Source organism: Eubalaena glacialis, chromosome 19 (genome assembly GCF_028564815.1).
Source record: "Eubalaena glacialis isolate mEubGla1 chromosome 19, mEubGla1.1.hap2.+ XY, whole genome shotgun sequence".
NCBI lineage: Eukaryota > Metazoa > Chordata > Mammalia > Artiodactyla > Balaenidae > Eubalaena > Eubalaena glacialis.
Window position 1 is genome coordinate 8,164,483 of NC_083734.1, and position 19,023 is coordinate 8,183,505.

Below are 19,023 nucleotides of genomic sequence, written 5' to 3' on the forward strand. Positions count from 1 at the left end.
ACAAGCAGAGGGGAGGCAGCAGGGGGAAGGCTGATGTGGCTGGCGTGGGTGAGGAACGGAGAGGGGGGGACTTGGGGGTCTGATCCACTAAAGACCCCCGTGGGTCACTGTGAGGAGTTGGGGCTTTGCCCTGTGGGCATGGAAAGCGATGGAAGGGTTCAGAGCGCTGGCTCGACATCCTCAGAATATCGTGGCGAGATTGCTCGTGCAGCAGCATGATGGGTTATAGGATGGTGAGCAGGAACCTGACAGGCTCGATGAGAAGAGAAGTAATGAGGTCAGCTCCGTGTCTGTAGTTGTTGCCGGAGAGGAGGAGGTACGATCTGTCAGACGGGATGTGGCAGGTCCAGGAAAGAAGAACGCACAGATTCCTTTTCTGCCTTGTGTGCCGGAGCTGTTCAGTGAGAACAGGGGACTTGGGAGGAATGGCTTTGGAAGAAAGAAGATGATTCCACGTTGAGCGTACCATTCCTTGGGGAACATTCAGGGAGAGATGGGTAGTGTATGTTGGACGCATGGGTCTGTGACTCAGGGGTCGTCATCTGGGCTAAAGATGAGACTCTGGAGAGCTGTGTGGGTGCACGGCGTGGTGGGCAGAGAGCAGGCTGGGTTACATCCCCACTTGTCCCTTGGCCTGGCCCCGTTGTGTGGGGACCGACCTGCGCAAGCCCAGGTAGCGGCCCGGAACTTGCATTTCATCAGCAGAGAACTGAAGTCAGGAGCGTGCAGGAGGTCACCCAGGGCAAGCCTCCAGGGGGAAGAAAGCCCTGCAGAACCACGCTTAAGGGAGGGGCAGAGGGGGCTTGGAAAGAATCGTCAGAGAAGTGAGGCTTCCAGGAGCAGGCAACGTCCTGAATGGCAAAGGAGAAAAGATTGTCAAGACAGACTGAAATACAGGTCAGATTTATGGTGAGGGAGGGGATATTTTAAGTCTTTGGGGAAAGCACACATTATTTAATAAATGGTGTTGGGCCAGATGGCTAACAGGAAATTTTGGTGGGTAAGTTAATGCAATGACACTATTGTTTTCGTAGAAACTCAGCAAGGCCATCAGAGCGTGAGACTTTGGGAAGCATCTCCCCCCCACCCATCTCCCCTTATCTCCTCACGGTTTATGGCTCTCCGGGGCATTTTGTCAGGCAGGGTGGTGCTGAGCTCAGGCCCCAGGGTTCTGGTAGCAGGAAATTGCTTGTGTTGCACTGTCCTGAAAAGTGCTCCTTTCCACCCAAAGTTGACTCTATTGCCAAAAATGAGAGTTGTGTTTAGTTTCTGGATATTGAGCTATGATCAATAGCCAGCCTATTCAGGGACCTAAGCTAGTGTTAATCTAGACCTCTTATTTGCATAATAGATAATTGCATTTCAAGAAATACAGCACAAAGTTGTTTTGTTCCATTTATAATTGGAAGCCCAGATATGCACATTTAATCACTTAACAGTGATATGGTCAGAGATATTCAGGTCTTCTTTTTGGAGAGATGCTGGCTTTTTAGATATTATTTAAGCTACATTTTTACAATTTGGACCTCGAAGGGATATTTCAAGCCAGTAACGAAGGCCAAGATTAGTTTTGCTTAGTGTATGAGTCAGTATTTTTACCTCTTATATATATTAATCTTTGTATACTTTAAATCCGATAGTTTCATTTATCTGTCTTTCATTTCTAAAGAAAGAGGATCATTTGAGGAGGGTGCCTTAGTCCTGCTTCCCTAGAAAGCAGAGCCTGAGGCAAGGATTAAGTGTTAACACCTTATTTAGGAGGTATAAGCCCAGAATGGTGAGGGTGGGTGAGAGGGGGAAGGGAGGCAAAGGAAGATGCCACGTGATGCTGGCTAGCCTTGACAGTGAACTGACAGTGAGCAGGTTGCTGAGCAAGTGTGTTCACTTCTCTGGAACCAGGTTTGCAGAGAGGAGTCATGCCTTTGAGTAGTCCACAGGAGAGCAGAGGTGTTTTATCTGCTCACCTCCTTCTCATCTCCTGTTTCCCATTGGCCACGCTTCTCTGCTTGGAGAGCCATTTCCCCCCACTTTGGGGTGTATCATCTGACCCCCAGCAGCCTCTTGGAAAGCCTTATTCCACCCCCACATAGTGACGCTTCAGCCAAGCCCAAGGCAGATGGTCAGTGGAGTATGGGTGAGGTACCAACCAAAATAGGAGGAGGCAGTCGATGGAAATGTGAGGAAGAGCCCAATGTCTGTCCCAACCTGGAGGCTCCTGTCCCACTATGTGCTGGGCTGTACATCTCTCTCCACTGTCAGACCTTGATGACTTGATTATTTACAGGGTTTCAGTGGCCAATGACTTTTACTCAGTCATCCTAGGGGGAACCTTACAAATCATTGAACACAGCAGCTGGCAATCTACAGCCCTTGGGCCAAATTCAGTTTGCAGCCTATTTTTGTAAATAAAGTTTAATTGGAACACAGCCGTGCTCTTTTATTTTCTTTTTTTTAAACATATATTTATTTTATTTATTTATTTTTGGCTGCGTTGGGTCTTTGTTGCTGTGCGGGTCTCGTTGTGGTGAGCAGGGGCTACTCTTCGTTGCGGTGCGTGGGCTTCTCATTGCGGTGGCTTCTCCTGCTGTGGAGCACGGGCTCTAGGCGTGCGGGCTCCAGAGCGTAGCCTCAGTAGTTGTGGCACGTGGGCTCTAGAGCGCAGGCTCAGTAGTTGTGGCACAGGGGCTTAGTTGCTCCGCGGCATGTGGGATCTTCCCCAACCAGGGCTCGAACCCATGTCCCCTGCATTGGCAGGCGGACTCTTAACCACTGCACCACCAGGGAAGCCCCTCTTTTATTTTCTTATTGCCTAAGGCTGCTATTGCCCAAAGATGGCAGAGTTGAGTAGGTCCATATAGCTCACAAAACCAAAAATATTTACTCTCCGGCCTTTAAAAGAAAAAGTTTGATGATCCCCAGCCTAACAGATAGAACCCATTCATTTTACACACGAGGAAGGGAGTCCTCCATGGGATAAAGGGACTCAGTCAAAGTTACCTGCCCATTCAAAGACCAAGCTATGTTTGGATCCCCTGTCTTCTAATCTTTTCCTTTTTGCCTCAATATACAGGAGGATGGGCATGGGGGAGGGCAGTGACTTAACTTGCAATAAGGATAACTGAGTTCATGGATTAGTAGCAAAACCAATCCAAAATAACTTTTATTTTTAAGGGAAACACAGCTATCTTCTGAGAGCATCAACTGAAACCCAGGAGAGCTGGGAACTGTTCTTAAGCTCTTTTGACAAAGAATTCATATGTATAAATGTTTTATTATGTTTGTGAGCCAAACGTGGAGGATTAAACCAGGATTTGAGCTTTTGAATTCATTTACCAAATTAATAGGCACTTTTCTTGATTTCTGGTTTTAATTTTTCTTTAAATGAGTAGATTCCCATGTAACTTTATTACAGCAGGAGCTAATGTGAGTTTCTGGATAAGTTTTCCAGTAGAACACTTTTTAAAAGCATTCCTTGAGCTCTTCTTTGTTACAAATAATTGGATACTTTTCTAACTCCCCAAAGAGAGCAGCCCTGATAATTCTCAGTTAATAAAAGTTGCCCTGAGAAACTTCTGCACCCAGAAACATCAGTCTATTTTCATCTGTCCATCTGTGTTGAACAAATGTGAGACTAAAACGATGCTTTTATTTGGCACATTCAGTTGATTGAATTAGGGGTGTGTGTGTGCGCGTGTGTTCATGTTCATGTTTTTTATTTTTTTAGCGGTATTATTTTTCTTTAATGGACTCTTTCTTAATGGGAAGCTGTGAGACCTTAAATCTTACTATTCACCTGTTTCTGTGGGGTTGTGTTTTTCCCTTCCAGAGAATTCATTTTAATCTGTAATATTAAGGTAACACTTTAGTACACAGCACATCTCTCATTTCTCAGCAGTTTTTAAGCAGTTTTAAATTCTCCTGGAATTTTGGCAGATGCCAAGTGGGTAAGAGAGTCATTCGCGCTGCCAGTAAGTTGAAGTCCCATAAAAATCAAAACACAAAGGAGACAGAATTTTATTGTTTGCTAGTGTTACTTTGAAAAAGACAACTTATTGGTCAACAGTATAAGAACTTTCCTCATTGGATGTTAGGTGGAGTCACCAGTTAGCAGCAAATGGTTCAGATCTGAAATAAAATAGAATGTATGGCATGTGACCCAGCAGTTCCACTCCTAGATATCTACCCAAGAGAACTGCAAACATGTCCACACAAAAATGTATACATGAATGTTCAGAGCAGCATTATTCATAATGGCCAGAAACAACCCAAATGTCCATCAGCGAATGAGTGGATAAACAAAATGTGGTCTGGGAATTCCCTGGCGGTCCAATGATTAGGACTCCACGCTCTTATCGCCAAGGGGTTGCGTTCAATCCCTGGTCGGGGAACTAAGATCCCACAAGCTGCTCGGTGTGGGCCCCCCCCCCAAAAAATTAATATCCAAAACAAAATGTGGTCTGTCCCTGCAATGGGAAGTTATTCAACCGTAAAAAGGAAGCAAGTACTAATGGGTACATGCAACATGCATGGGTGAACCTTGAAAATATCGTGCTAAGTGAAAGAAGCCACACACACAAAGCCATATGTTGTGTGATTCCATTTATATGAAATGCTTAGAATAGGCAAATCCATAGACCCAGATAGTAGATTCGTGGTTCCAGGGACTGGGGAGAAGGGGTGACTTCTCACGGGTAAGGGGTGTCCTTTTGAGGTGATGAAAATGTTCTAAAATTAGATAGTGTTGATGGTTGCACAGCTCTGTGAATATACTAAAAGCCCCTGTAATGTATGCTTTTAGAGAGTGAGTTTCATGGTATATGAGTTATATATCACAATAAAAACAGGCATATTGAGGTGGGTGGGTGAGTTGGTGACTTTCCTGGTGTCCTTCCAAAACAAGTCCTTAGATGCCTCAGATGGGCATTCCTTCTGCCTGATTCCCAAACTTTGGTGGGCATTGAAGCACATAGCGAGTTTGTTTAAAAATATTGATACACAGGTCCTGCCGCAGACCTACTGAATTGGAATCTACTATTTAGAGCGAGTAAAAACTTCTGCTTTATATTTTTAATTGTTTTCTGATAGTCACCACCTATTTTTTACTTCTAAGGAGACAACCAGATTGATGATGGCATGGCCAGTGGATCAAATATTCTGAAGCTGAAGAGTCCATTGAAATCCAGTTTTCTCTTTTGGAAATTCAATGAGAAAATACAATTTTCTTCGAACAAGTAAACATGCATTATAGTCCCAAGGTTAAGTAAATGGTTTATGGTTATATAACCATAAACCATTGTAGTTAAAGTAGAATCTGGTGGAAAAACTACTTGAAGACAAATAACTCAATTTTACAGTGACAGGATATAGAATGAGAATAAAACTACCAAGAAAGGCCCTTCACCTGGCTAATGTTTATATTCTTGTGTTGTCAGGGTAGCAGACTTGCAGATATCTCTAGCCTTTATTCTTGTCTACATAACAGGATGTAGTGGCAGGTCTTATCATTTCAAAGCTTTTGAGTCAATAGTTCAAAAAAAATTTTTTTTTGAATCTCAGTATTTTTGCCATTAAAAAAAAAAAAGACATATGAACTCTGGTTTCAACTTTGTTTCTAGCTGCAACTAAGTCAAAGGATTTGGGGCTTCTACTAGTTTCGTTTTCCCATTCTCTGTAGCACTCTGACATCTAGACAGCATGAACACCATCCTTGCCTTCAAGGAACTTGGAATCTAGTGAAATAGTTCAGGCCTTGGAGATGTAAGAAAGCTGTAAATTTTTCTTCCTTCATATTTCTCTTCTCTGGAGAACGTTATCCCGGAATGTCCTAGCTTGCCTCTGCTTTGCTTAGGACATATGTACCAGTGTAGAGTCACTGTACCCTCATCGTCACTTTGCAGAGCCCAGTGGCCTGGTGAGTGTGGTGGGATCGGATTGTATCCAATGACTAATCCAGCCCTATGACGCTAATCCATCCATATAAAGTGGTAGGATCTTTACCAGGCATTAGATCCACCTGTATTCATTACAGGCCAAGAAAAGTATAAGGTGATCGTGAGCCGTGTATCCATAAGGAATGACGTTTGCTTGGTTTGAACTCTGGTGTGTGATGACTGCATTTCTAGGGCAGTCGTAGTGCCTCTGGTGGCGGTGGGGCAAGGCAGGGTCAGGACCTCTAGATCCAGGTGAGCTGTCCTGCAAAGATTCAGGTAGAGTAGATGTCTCACGGTGGATTGTCTTGAGGCCAGAGGCTGTCCACAGAAGAACTTTATTTTGTGCTCACCGTCCTTAAAGATGTTGAATGAGTTGCCAACATTGAAAAATTGGGAAGTTTTTCATAACCACCCAGATACTTGTCTCCTTTTGAAAAATTGTGAGGTGTGGCCACATGCGACCCGCCTTCCTGCCTGAACGCCACCGGCTGGATCTGAGCGGGTTGCCACCACTCCTGATTTTTCTTCTACTCGAGTCTGCTTCATGCAGGCACCTTACATGTTCAGTACTTGTGGGGCCTTGAGCTTTGACCTGTGTTTGGACATAGCCTCATGGCTTTACAGCAAGTATTGCGGGGAGAATTGGCATTAGGCATAAAATCAGCCATCTATTTTATAAATGCACTTGGAAATCAGAGATTATGAAAGGGGACCAGGCAAGAGATGAAAGAATCGGGAGAAAGGACTGACCGGTCCACTTCAAGAAGAACTTTCAGACTCATCCCATACTCTGCCTTATTCCTGGAGCTTTTATGTGCACCCGACCTATTAGTGCAGGAAGCATTGCCGTTTGGGGGCTTCTGTAAAGCCTGTGTGTGTGCTGGGGGGGCGGCAGTGGGAGCATGTGGCCGCAGCAGGAAGTTGGGGTCCACAGGGAAGGGCAGTCTGGACAGAGTTAGCCATCAATGCTGTTTAAAGGGTTAGGTCCCACGGAGTCAGTGGAACTCCTGGCAAAAATGGAAATTATCCATAGGTTATATTCTGGTAAGTGAGTGGGCCAGGACCACGTGAATTGATTATCAAGCCACAAGTGTTTGCTCAATGCCTTCTCTGTGCCCGTCTCTCATTATGCACTTGGATGGCTCCTTGCAGGGGTGGTGTGGGCGAACACAATGCACATGGCTTCGAGAACGCCTCCTGGTGGAGATGAGATTGTTAAAGGAGACTTTCCTCGTGGATTGCAGTCCATTTTCTTTCCTGCCTGAATAGACCTCTGAAGGTCCCTTCCGGCTCTAAAATCCTGTGCAACGGGGAGTCGCCACACCGCCGTGCTCTATCACCCACCACTGCTGGGGAACGTGCCTCCGTACGGAGAGCTGGCCTGGTGTCCCGGCGATCAGATCTTCGCTATTGGAGGAAGATCTCGGAGCTGAGGAACAGCTTTTTTGTAATTTCAGTCCAAGATGGATTCCGGAGTAGGCAGTGCTCTTCCAGGAGGTGTGGGAGGAAGATGGGATGAGAAGTTAGTCGTGCGGGATGAGTGTTGATGGCGTGCGCTCCCCGGCAGCGGGGTGCTGGGCTGGGCACGGGGCTCTGGGAGCCTCCCCTGAAGGGTCTGGCTGTCCTTGGAAGGTCATGGGCTGGGCCTTGTACCCAGCGGGGCTCCTGGACATTCCTGTTGAGTGACGCGCTGCCCTCTTGCCGGCTGTGGTTAGCGCCTGTGTACCCAGCCCGAGAAGAAATAGCCCCTGTAATGGGTGAGAGCAGAGGAAGTTACCAAGCGGTCCAGCACAGGGAAGAACGTGCTAGAGGGGGATTCTGCCCCCCGCCCCCTCCCCAGGCATTCAGCCTTAATGGCCCTTGTGGGGATCTAATGGGGGGGATCTCGGGGACTGGGGATACTTGGGGTAGGGATGTCGGAGGAGAAGCAGTTTTCCAACTGGTACAGAAATTTTTCACTGTTTGAACAACCAGTCTGACTGCACTCGCGCTTTGCCTGGCTGCCTGCTGGGACATGCACTGGGGCTGGGGCTTAGTTGTCCCCTGGTCCCTGGCGGTCCAGTTCCTTGCTCCCCCTCTGGGCCCTGCCACAGACCCGGACCCTCTGCTTCTGAATCCCTGGACTCCTCTGTCCAGACTTTCTGGCCCCCAGATCAACTCCGTAGGTTAGCGTGACCTCCATCCCTGCCTCCTAGTGTTCCCAGCCAGCTGCAGCCTTTTGCTGCCTGATATGGGTTGAACTGTGTCCCCCCACCCCCCAAAGGAAGTTTAAGTCCTAACCCCCAGGACCCTTGAATGTGACCTTGGATATAGGGTCTTTGCAGACGATCAGGTTAGGATCCTGGAGCTTGCTGGGCCCTCATCCAATATGTCGGATCCTTAAGAGTTTTGGACGCAGAGACAGACACACACAGAGGGGAGACAATGTGAAGACACAAAGAGAGCCCATCTATGAGCCAAGGAATGACTGAGGCCACCAGAAGCTAGGAAAGAGGCCTAGAGCAGATCCTCACAGCTCTCGGAAGGAAGCGATCTTGCTGACACCTTGATCTCAGACTTCCAGCCTCCAGAACTGGGACACAATACATTTCTGTTGTAGTCGAAGCTGCCTAGTTCGTGGTATTTTGTTAGGGCAGCCCCAGGAAACCAATACATTGCCCACGCCCAGAGTAACATGCCATTGTGGTCTCTTTGGGCCCTGCTAAGCCCAACAAGGGGGGTTTTGTCCTCCAGGATGCTGTGGAGAGGAGCAATCTGTCATCTGTGTCTCAGACACCTGGCCTACGGGGCAGTTAGCGCCAGCAGCAGGAAGGGTGGCCTGCTTTCCTGTTGTGTTGCCAGCCTATTGCCAGCCTATCAGTGAACGTGGGGTATGAGCTCTGGCTTAGGAAGCTGCCAGGGTACCAGAATTCTGGTAATTCCAAGAGATGTGCGTGCAGGAAAGCTTTAACACAAGCTGCAGAAAAGAGACACTTTTTTTTTCTTCCCCATTTAAGTGGATTTCCCACTACTTTTTTTTTTTTTTTTTTTATTGGAGTGTAGTTGATTTACAATGTTGTGTTAGTTTCAGGTGCACAGCGATGTGAATTGAGACACTTAATAAAGCAGTTGATTTCCCGATACTTTTGATGCTTCTCTTGAATATACCAGAGAGGACTTGGCTGGAGGTCATGTTCTTCTCTGGTTTAGCCAGATTCTATGTGCATTCCCAGCATCCTGGTCTTGAGCCCCCATCTTGAAAAGAGAAGGTTGGGCTGCTTTGGAAAGCCTTTCAAGCTTTGTATTTCCTAAGGACAGACCCCTGTGGCCATGCAGACAGGACCCAGCTCCCGGCCACCACCTCCCTCTGTCCCTGATTCCTGCTGCCTGGGGTGCCCTCCACTCTCATGACACACCATTGCATTTAGATGTGGAGGGAGATACTTGTTCGCAGGGGTTCTTTCTGAACAGTGGGATTAGGGAGGATTTTTTTTTTTTAGGAATTCCTTTATTTTTATTATTTATTTATTTATTCATTTATTTTTGGCTGTGTTGGGTCTTCGTTTCTGTGCGAGGGCTTTCTCCAGTTGCGGCAAGCGGGGGCCACTCTTCATCGCAGTGCGCGGGCCTCTCACTATCGCGGCCTCTCACTATCGCGGCCTCTCTTGTTGCGGAGCACAGGCTCCAGACGCGCAGGCTCAGTAGTTGTGGCTCACGGGCCCAGTTGCTCCGCGGCATGTGGGATCTTCCCGGACCAGGGCTCGAACCCGTGTCCCCTGCATTGGCAGGCAGACTCTCAACCACTGCGCCACCAGGGAAGCCCTAGGGAGGATTTTTATTTTCTCTTTTGACTTTTCTGTTTTCCAGTGTTTTCTCCCTGGACCTGTATTACTTTTATAAGTAGGGTAAAATTAGTTTCTCTGAAATAGAGGAGCGGATGGGGGCTGAGCACCAAGGTTCTCTCTTGCTTCGCCTTCCCCAGCACAGCATCCCACCCTCCTCGGTTCCTCTGGAAGGGTGGTCTCACGTTCCGGGGATCCTTCTGGGGCTGAGATGCACAAACTGGAGGCTGAAAGGGCCCCGGTCTTTTTTACATGGCGCAAGGAGCATCCAAGTATGCCGGGCCACGTGATCTCTGCCACAGAAGGAGGCGCGTTCTGGGCTGGGAGTCAAGGAGACCCCCATCCCCTCCTCCCCCTCCCTTCTCTTCCTCTCTGCCAGGGATAAAGACTTCACTTGCTTTTTCTGCTGCTGGTATGTAAAATTAACATGTGCTGATGGGGGAGACACTGCAGAAAAGGTACGGAGAGGACAGAACAGGGGCACAGCCTTGGGAAACAGGACAGAAGGGGCCAGGGAGCACACAGTGCTTTTGGACACCACGTCCCCACCCAGCTGGCTCAACTCTTGTGCACAGAGTGTGAATTCCTCTTACCACGTGTGCAAATGCGAAGCCTTCTTAGTTAGCGGGCTTTAGGGATGGAGAGGAAATCCTCAAGAGGCTTGCATAACAACCCAAACATTTGTGGTCCCGGAGGATTTCTTCTTTGCTCTCAGAGCATCTGCCCCGTGGGGTTCACTTTTCTTTCTCCGCATCTCTTGGGCCAACTTGACTATTTGCAGCAGTTTTCGGCCAACAACACCCGTTCAGAGGAAGGGGGTGACCAGTGGATGCTTTCAAGTCAGGAGTAATTCATGGGTTGGCTTGATTGTTGTACCTTTCAAAAAAAAAAATTATTTTTTATAGCCCTACCTCCAACCCCTGGAGGCAGGGTGAACTGTTGCAGAGAATGCTGTTCGTCCTTGTCTTTCTCTACGTCTGTGGTTCTCAAAGTGGGGTCCCTAGACCAGCAGCATCAGTATCACCTGGGAATTTGTTAGAAATGCTGTTCTCTCAGGCTCCACCCTAGCCCTCCTGAATCTGACCCTCTGGGGGTGGGCCCTGCAATCTATGGTTTAACCAGCCCTCCAGGTGACGCTCATATGCTCTAAAGTTGCAGGAGGCTGCCTCTGTCCCCAGCATTTTAGCATTTCCCTAATTGGATGAGGCTTTCAGGCTTCTTTGCAGAGAGGGTTTTCTTTGTTTTTTTGCTTTTTTTTTTTTTAAACTTACTCATGCACTTTCCTGAGGAATCTTGTTTCATTCAACTCTACCCATTTCTTCCCCATTTTGTGTAGTCTTCTCTACCCAGAATGCCCTTTCTTAAAGTTTGAGGAGAGCTCATTTTGCCCAGAATTTCTATACCTGTTTTGCAGTGTTGGTTCTTTGTGCCTCAGGGGCTGGCCGGCCTTCCTTGGGAATCCAGCGGCCTTGGAAGTGCCTCTGTGGCCGCACCTCAGAGAGATGATTGCCTATTCCTATTTCCCAAAATAACCAGAGCTCTTTCTGACAGTTTCCTCTGGCTTGTGAAAAGCAACACTCTCAGTGATTTTGAGCATTATTTATAAAATGTAAAGTCACACCTTTTACTGGAAAGTCTTCTAAATCTGGATTAGCAGTGCAGAGCGATTGAAGTCCATAAATGCTGAATTTCTGAGAAAACAAAACAAAAAGGTGACGTATGGGTGGAAAATACCACTTCGTGGGTAGAGAAGCTTCTGAAACGTTGAGCGGTGTGACTTTTTTCCCAGGAAAGGTTATGGAAGTCCTACTTGGGGGCGTGTTTAGAAGTCACAATTCAGCCTGGTCACAGAAGGAGATTCCAGATGTGGATCTAATGGCCTTGGGGCTGGCGTTGACCATTACAGGGCAGTGCATTTGGGAGATTGTCCAAGGGCAGGGACTACCTTGTTATAGGAATAGGAGCCCACCCAAACTAGCTTATGAAAAAAGGACCTTTATTAGAAGGATATGGGCCATCTCACAGAAGCCCCCGCTTAAGGACCGGAAGGAAAAATCAGCCGCGTTGTTTGTCCCGGGTTTCTGGGATCTCCTGATGTCTTATGCCCATTTCTGGGTTTGTTTCATACATATTTTTCTCTGCAGACTTGCCTTTTTTCTTTAGTAGCCAGTTAGCAGAAAATGATCCAGTGGGTGAAAAAAAATAGTGTCTTGTCATCTTAATTTGTACTTCTCCAATTTTGAGTGAGAATCAGCATCTTTTCTTCCTTATTGGTCATTTGTAATGTTTTTCTGTGACCCACCTGTGTACGTTCTGGGCTCTTTTTGGATTGAGCAGCTTGCTTGATTTCTACTTCATACTATGTGAAGGGAATTGGTGATTTGTCTGCTCTCCCTGCCCCTTCTTTGTCTTTCTGTTGTCTGTTTATCTTTTTATCTACACACACACACACACACTCAGTCACTCACTCACTCATCTTTAAAGTCAGCCATTGGCAATGTAACTGGACTTGCTTCTGACACTGCTTTGAATTGAGCCTCCATTCATTCCTCAAACATCTATTGAGTGCCTGCTGTACCGGGGGCCAGGGAGACAGAGGTACATTTATTTGATACAGTCCCAGCCCTTAGAGCACATCTCTGGGAGGACTGGATTTGAAAGCACATGTTACAGCTGAGTTAGGAAGAGCTCATCCAGCGCCCCAGCTGTCAGCTCCCTGAGGGCAGGGATGACGCTGTGAGCTCTCAGAGCCCCTCCCCAGCCTGGCGCCTGTTCATAGGGCTCAGAAAACCTAAATGATGTTGGCGGGGAGCACACAGGGCTGTGAGTGTCCCAGGCTTTGATCTGATAAGATTTCCAGCTGAGAATATCCTGCTGGCCCTGACCTGTCAGCTCTGTCCATGCCAAGCACCTGGGACCAGGATTGCATAAAACTCATCTTTCTTGGGCTTCCCTGGTGGCGCAGTGGTTGAGAGTCCGCCTGCCAATGCAGGGGACACAGGTTCCAGCCCTGGTCTGGGAAGATCCCACATGCCGCGGAGCAGCTGGGCCCGTGAGCCACAATTGCTGAGCCTGCGCGTCTGGCCTGTGCTCAGCAACGAGAGGCCGCGATAGTGAGAGGCCCGCGCACCGCGATGAAGAGTGGCCCCCACTTGCCGCTACTGGAGAAAGCCCTCGCACAGAAACGAACACCCAACACACCCAAAAATAAATAAATTAATTAATTAAAAAACAAAAAACAAACCAAAAAAAACTCATCTTTCTTGTTCTAATCAGGACTTTGTCCTCAGGGGCTTAAGATAAGGCTTTGTGCTGGAGGCCTCCTCCTCCAGGCTGCCCACTCACTAGAACCTTCTCCTGACACCTTTTCCCTCTGGGCTTCCTTCACTGCAGTGCTTTCTCTCCTCTCCTCTTTATCAGCTCCTATTCTAAAAAACCCTAAGGAATCAGTCATGCTAAAGGGTTTGTGACAGTCACTGTAATTCATAAGGCTCCCTCAGGAACTAAAATAGATAACAAAGCCACAAGTCAAAGCAGAGGCTCTTGGGGACAGATGTTATGAACCTGATATTTTTAGATCATTGGGGTAGACATGGCATTTTGGAGGGTTCCTTAAGTTACCCTGCGTTGCTATCAACACATCTTGCTTCGTACTATGCCTGATCCCATGTCTCATCCCTCCCCTGGGGTTTTTTTGTCTCATCCGGGTACCTCCCTGTCTGTGGCTGGTTCCTGTCATGGTTTGCTATGGACTCTACCTGTTTTTCTTACATCTGGTTAATCCCTGAGACTGCTTGTTAAAATGCTGACTTCTGGGTTCCACCCAAGACCTGCTAAACCAGTCTTCGGGCGCAAGGTCTGGGAATCTGTAGCTTCAGCAGGCGGCGCCAATGATCCTGATGAGAGACCAAGTTTGGGAAACAAGCCTGGAGCTTTGCTTATTAGTTGTGCTTAGGGTCTGGATCCTGAGTGTTCAGGCTTTGATTTGATAAGATTTCCTTCTGGGGACCCATCTACAGTTTTCTCAGCCATACAGCAGGGGTTGTAATATCTGTGAGCTGGCAGTCAGCTGCCCACACTTGTTGGCTCAATGACACGACCCCCTTTTTCCTATGTTGCATCAGCCCTCATCATTCCCCAGCCCAAGTTCAGGGATTCCCGGTGTGTTTGACCGAGTCTACACCGTATGAGGAGGTTGGTATGTCGGGGATCCTAAAGGGATTGAAGGACAGGCTAGGGGTGTTCCAGGCGGACCACCCTCCCTACTAGAATTTCTCTGGGAGCTCCCCACCCTGCTCTTCCAGGCCCTTTGTGCCAGCTGGAGCCAGTCCAAAGCTTGGCTCAGGCCAATATCCAAGGGCCAGGGCACTGACGGGGCTGCTGCTTCATCCATTGGCATCACCAGCCTCTGTATCATCTGTAGAGCGGGCATCAGGGCCCCTGCCCTGCCTGGATCACAGGGTTGCATAAGGATTCTGTGGGCTGCTGTGCGGGGACCCCCCTGCAGCTCAGACATGCTAACAAAGACCTTCTAGCACCTCTTCCCCCCAGCCCCCGAGAGGGAGCCCTGCCCTCCCTCTCCCTTTGGGAGCTGTGCTCTGTGAAGGCAGGAAGAGGAGGATGGGGCAGGGAGGCGGCTGGTGGGGTGGAAGTTGGGAAGCAGAGAGGAGGAAGGAAGGAATGGAGAGGGTTTTGTTTCATTCATATTATTACTGTTGTTGTTTAATGTATTTGAGGGCTTCCTCTGTCTCCGAGACTGTGCTGGAAGCTGTATGTGCCCACTGACCGTGCATCCCAGGACCACGAGGCTGCAGTCGTGTTATCCCCACTTTACAGTGAGAAAACCGAGGCCGAGCACCCAGTAGTAAGGGGTGGACCTGGGATTCGAACCTCTGTCTGTGTGACACCTGAGCTCTTAGGAACATCTCTAGGCTGCCTCAGAATATTTGAGGGGTGTTTTAAACACCCGGTCCAGGTTCCTTTCCATTTCTTGCCTTTCTTGTGCCAGTGGAGTTCTGGTGTGCCCAGCTCTCCTCTTCCTCAGTGCTCAGGGGAGCACCCCAGGGCTGTGTGTGCTGCCTGAAGGCTGGGAGTTGGTGGGGTGTTAGCTGCCACCTGCTTACCCCATCCCCCCCCCCCCTCAGGCTTGACTCCAGCCAGCATTTCCCGCTCAAGACCTCAGGTCTCCGAGCCTGGGGTCTGTGTTTGCTGAAGCTCAGGAAATAGACTAGATTCTGGGGCCAGTGGCCGTGGTGCAACCTTTCTAGACTGCCTGAGACTCAGGGTCTGGCCCAGGCTCAGAAGCCCTCCCACTGGCGATCAGACCTAGATGATCCTGCAGAGCAGTTCTTGCCCCTGAAAGAGGGTGTTGTGTTTTTTCGTTTGTTTAAATGTACAAGGCTATATTTTATTCAGTTAGGTACAGTATTCTACATATCTCCAGTTTTTATGGAATTTGTTAATCCTGTGTTTCAATTCTTTGATGTCATTTTAAAAACTTTGTGCCTGCTTGATTTTTCAGTTTTGACAGAGGTGCTTTGAAGTCCCAGTTTTGGAGGCATGTCCACTTCTTGCAATTCTGAAAGTTTTCTTGGCCGCCCCACGTGGCTTGCAGGATCTTAGTTCCCCGACCAGGGCTCGAACCCGGGCCCTCTGCAGTGGAAGTGCAGAGTCCTAACCACTGGACCGCCAGGGAATTCCCTGCAAGAGGGTGTTTGCGAGGAGCTTTTGCGTCCTTCTGTTTCCACATGCTCTGTCCCTGCCAAGGGCATCCGGGGTGTGCGTGATCAGGACCCAAGAACCCAGTTCCTCCTAGGCTGGTAGCTGTGGTTATTTCACCTGATAGCCAGTGGGGGCAGCAGAGAGCTACTACTCAACCAAGAAAACTGACCAATCATGAGCCAGGAGTCCACTGGTGGGTGGGGCAGAGTGTGGGAAGGGGAGGGGGAGGGGGAGAAGGGTGGGGGACAAGTCTCACAGATCTGCCCAAGGCAGATGAGGTCCAGGGGCTCACTGACTTTCCCACTGGAAGCTCGTACCTTGTAAAGCATGAAGGATGGAAACGAAGTCTAGAAGTGACTTTAAAGTTAATAACTCCTGCCTTGCTTACTGTTTTTTGAAAATAATTATAATAATAATTATTCTTATTTTAAGGAAGGGGCGTCTGTGCTCTGAAATCACATTTACATCACTTTCCACCTTTCAACTCTACTCTCTCTTTAAAAGTTTTATTCTACATGGAGCAGCCACTGTAATCCACTGATGGGGAAATGGAAATTTCTGGCTTCTCACGTGGATGGCTAGAATAGCAACCTCGCTTGGTCCGATTTGATCCACCGTCAGCAGTCAGCTCATTTGTGTGTATCTGTCTCCCCTGGTTTCAGCGGAAGAGGTTCGAGTTGAGTTAGAGTTGCCTTTAGGAAAAAATGTGTTTCTCCTGAATTGGGTTGGACGGTCAGAGGCTTTCCAAGCACGGGTCTCACTCCTTCCACTCTGTCCTCACTGGCCCCACCCAGAGCCTTTGGGGCCTGCATGGCAGTGACTGTTACGAGTCTGGGTGGTCACCTGGAATGACCTAGAACCCCAGGATGGAAGCCCAGAGAATGCAAGGGGGCCTCAATCCAGGGTAACTTGAGCCCCGAGCTGCCACTTCAGTTTTGCTTTGGCTCTATCAGGGAGCCTGGTGTGCTGTAAATAGATTAGGGAGTCTTTTATTGAAAAAGACCTGGAAATGGTTTCCTCCCTGTGTGTGGTGTGGTCATCTGGGGTGATTTTTCCTGCTGCCGATGAGGTCACTCAGCCAGAGCCCCGGGGGCTCTCTCCAGATGTCCGCCTGGCCTGCCCCAGGCTCACAGTGGCGTTGTATTTTGGGCTGACCAGAGCTGGCTAAGACCTGGAGGTGGGCTGGGCGGAACCCTTCAGGCGTCTGCATTGTCCCTGATGGAGTCCTGGCGGAGGCTGGATAGAGAGATGCGCTACAGGAGAAGGGATTCCCGCCTCTGGGGGCCTGTGAGTGACCCAGGCTGGCAAGTACAGGGCAAGGGGCCTTCCTTCGGGCCCCAGCATCTAGAGCGTGGTTCTGACTGCAGGCAGCATCTCCCTGTGATTTCAGAGCCTTCTCCCGCAGTCCGCTGGGAAGGCTGCATGGAGGAAGAGGCGTTTTAGTTGGAACTTGGCAAACGAACACAATGCTGACATCCAGGGATGGTGGGGGCAGGAGGTGGTGAGGGTGTGTAAACAATCAGAGCAAAGACATGTTCCAAGACCAGCAAGTGAGTTACCTGGGCTGGAGTGAGGTCAGTGGGAGTCAATCTGGACAGACAGACAAGGTTGCTGTGCTGGAGCCTCGCTGGCCGAGAGGTGGGCGTGGGGATGACAAAGCTTGGACTTTGTTCTCTGTGCCTTGTTGGAAAGGAGGCCGCAAGGGATTCTCCAGGTGAGCGCTGATCCCGAGTGGGGAGACACGTTAGGGGTGAGGTGGAGAGGGTGAGGAAAGTGATGGAGGGGGCACCTCCAGGCCCCAGGAACTGATTGCATGTGGGTGGGGGGACCCGGGAGGAGCTGGTGAAGCCGTGGAGGCTGGTCCCTGGAGCCCCAGGGGGCTGGGTTGGAGGGGAGAGCCTGAGCTGGGCGCTGTGGATGTGGAGACAGCAGTGTGGCCTCCAGGTGGGGCCGATCCAGCGGGCGGAAGAGAGGCCTCTTTAGGAAGGAGACGGAGGCTGCAGGCTGCGTCTGGTCTCTGCTGGAGCCCACCTCACTTTGTAGGAAGGCTGTTTTCTCATCTGAATTTCCCCCCATTTCAACATCCAGCCTCGCTAGTCTGTTTGCTTTATTTGACTCTGATAAGGCACTTACTGTGTGCCCCTGTCATCCTAAGCACCTTACGTGTAATAACCCATTTCATGCTATTACAACCCTATTTAGGTACCATTTTTATCCCCATTGTACAGTTGAGAAAAACAAAACACAGGGTTAGGTGGCTTCCAAAGGTCACTCAGCTCATGAGCGGCCAGGCCTAGGATGCTTTCCACTGCCCTCGGCCTCAGAGCAGTCTGGTGGTCTTCATGTAGATTCTCCAAGTCTTGGTGCTCTCAGCACCAGCCCGAGTGTCCCTCCTCCTCCAGGGAGGCCACTGAGGCTGCCCCTGGTCACCCCTCCTGGAAGACCCCTCTGCTCTCTTGTTCCTGGTCACATCGTCCCTGCTGCTTGCCTTGTTCACCCTCCTTTTTCTCTCCCTAAAGACGTGAAGGGACCGTATTACCACCCGACTCCTAGAGCCATAAGATCCTAAAACCCAAACAGTAGATCTTAAGGTTTTGAGACCACCAATCAAAGCTGGGGGGCAAGAGTATTGGGGCCTAAGGGACCAGTCAGCCCAACCCTTTCATTTTAGATGAAGAATCGGAGGACCAGAGAAGTAGCGTGACTTGCCCAGGGCTGCACAGCAGATAAGAGTCGGAACTGAGGGAAAACCCCAGTTCTCTCGAATCTTAATTCACAGAAGCCATTGAAAGATTGTGCTAGTTTTTGCTTTAAATATTTGAGACAATTGAATTTTCAGTAATAGAATTTTGGACTAAATAATGTCATATCCATATATTGGACTAACTTTAAAAATAACTTCATGCTAAAAGCTTATAAATGGGCATTTGGCATGAACACAACAGCTGCCTTGGGTGGATGCCATTATTGATCTCATTTTACAGAGGGGAAACCGAGGCACCAAGGGGACAATTAGCTTGGTCAAGGTTAAACTGGTGGTGAGAGGCAGAGCTGGGGTTCAAACCCAGGCATCTGGCTCTAGACTCACTGCTGTTAATAGATCCTAACCCCTGTGCTATCCGGCCCTTTTAATGGTTTTGGAAAGATACCCACAGAAGTCCATAGGTGAAAAGAATGTACAGTATGATTTTGTTTTGTTCCAAAGATGTACATATGCCTAGAAAACAAATCAACACACAGGTACCCAAATGTTTAGTGATGACCTCCGAGTTGTGGGATTATGGGTGATACTTTTTCTTCTTTGCACTTTTATCTACATCACCACGTTGTAAATAGTGAGAAAGTATTATTTTTATCACTAGATAATTTTATGGGAAGTCTCTGCTCACAGCAGTGAAATGGGTAAAGTAGCGTTCGGGGGATGATCATATATAGCTGCAGTATTAGCTTTATTTCTGGCTGGGTATTGGAAGAGAGAGAAGTGTCCAATCAGACACAGCAGCTGTAATTCACACGAGACATGGAATTGTAGAACCAGGAAGGAAATCACC

At 48.7% G+C, this 19,023-nt stretch overlaps 1 protein-coding gene across 5 annotated transcripts in view; it reads left to right on the forward strand.

Moving 5' to 3' along the window:
- Positions 1 to 19,023, forward strand: part of GAS7 (growth arrest specific 7) — a 193,822-nt gene that overhangs the window by 122,927 nt on the left and 51,872 nt on the right. The gene's annotated exons all lie outside the window — the stretch shown is intronic.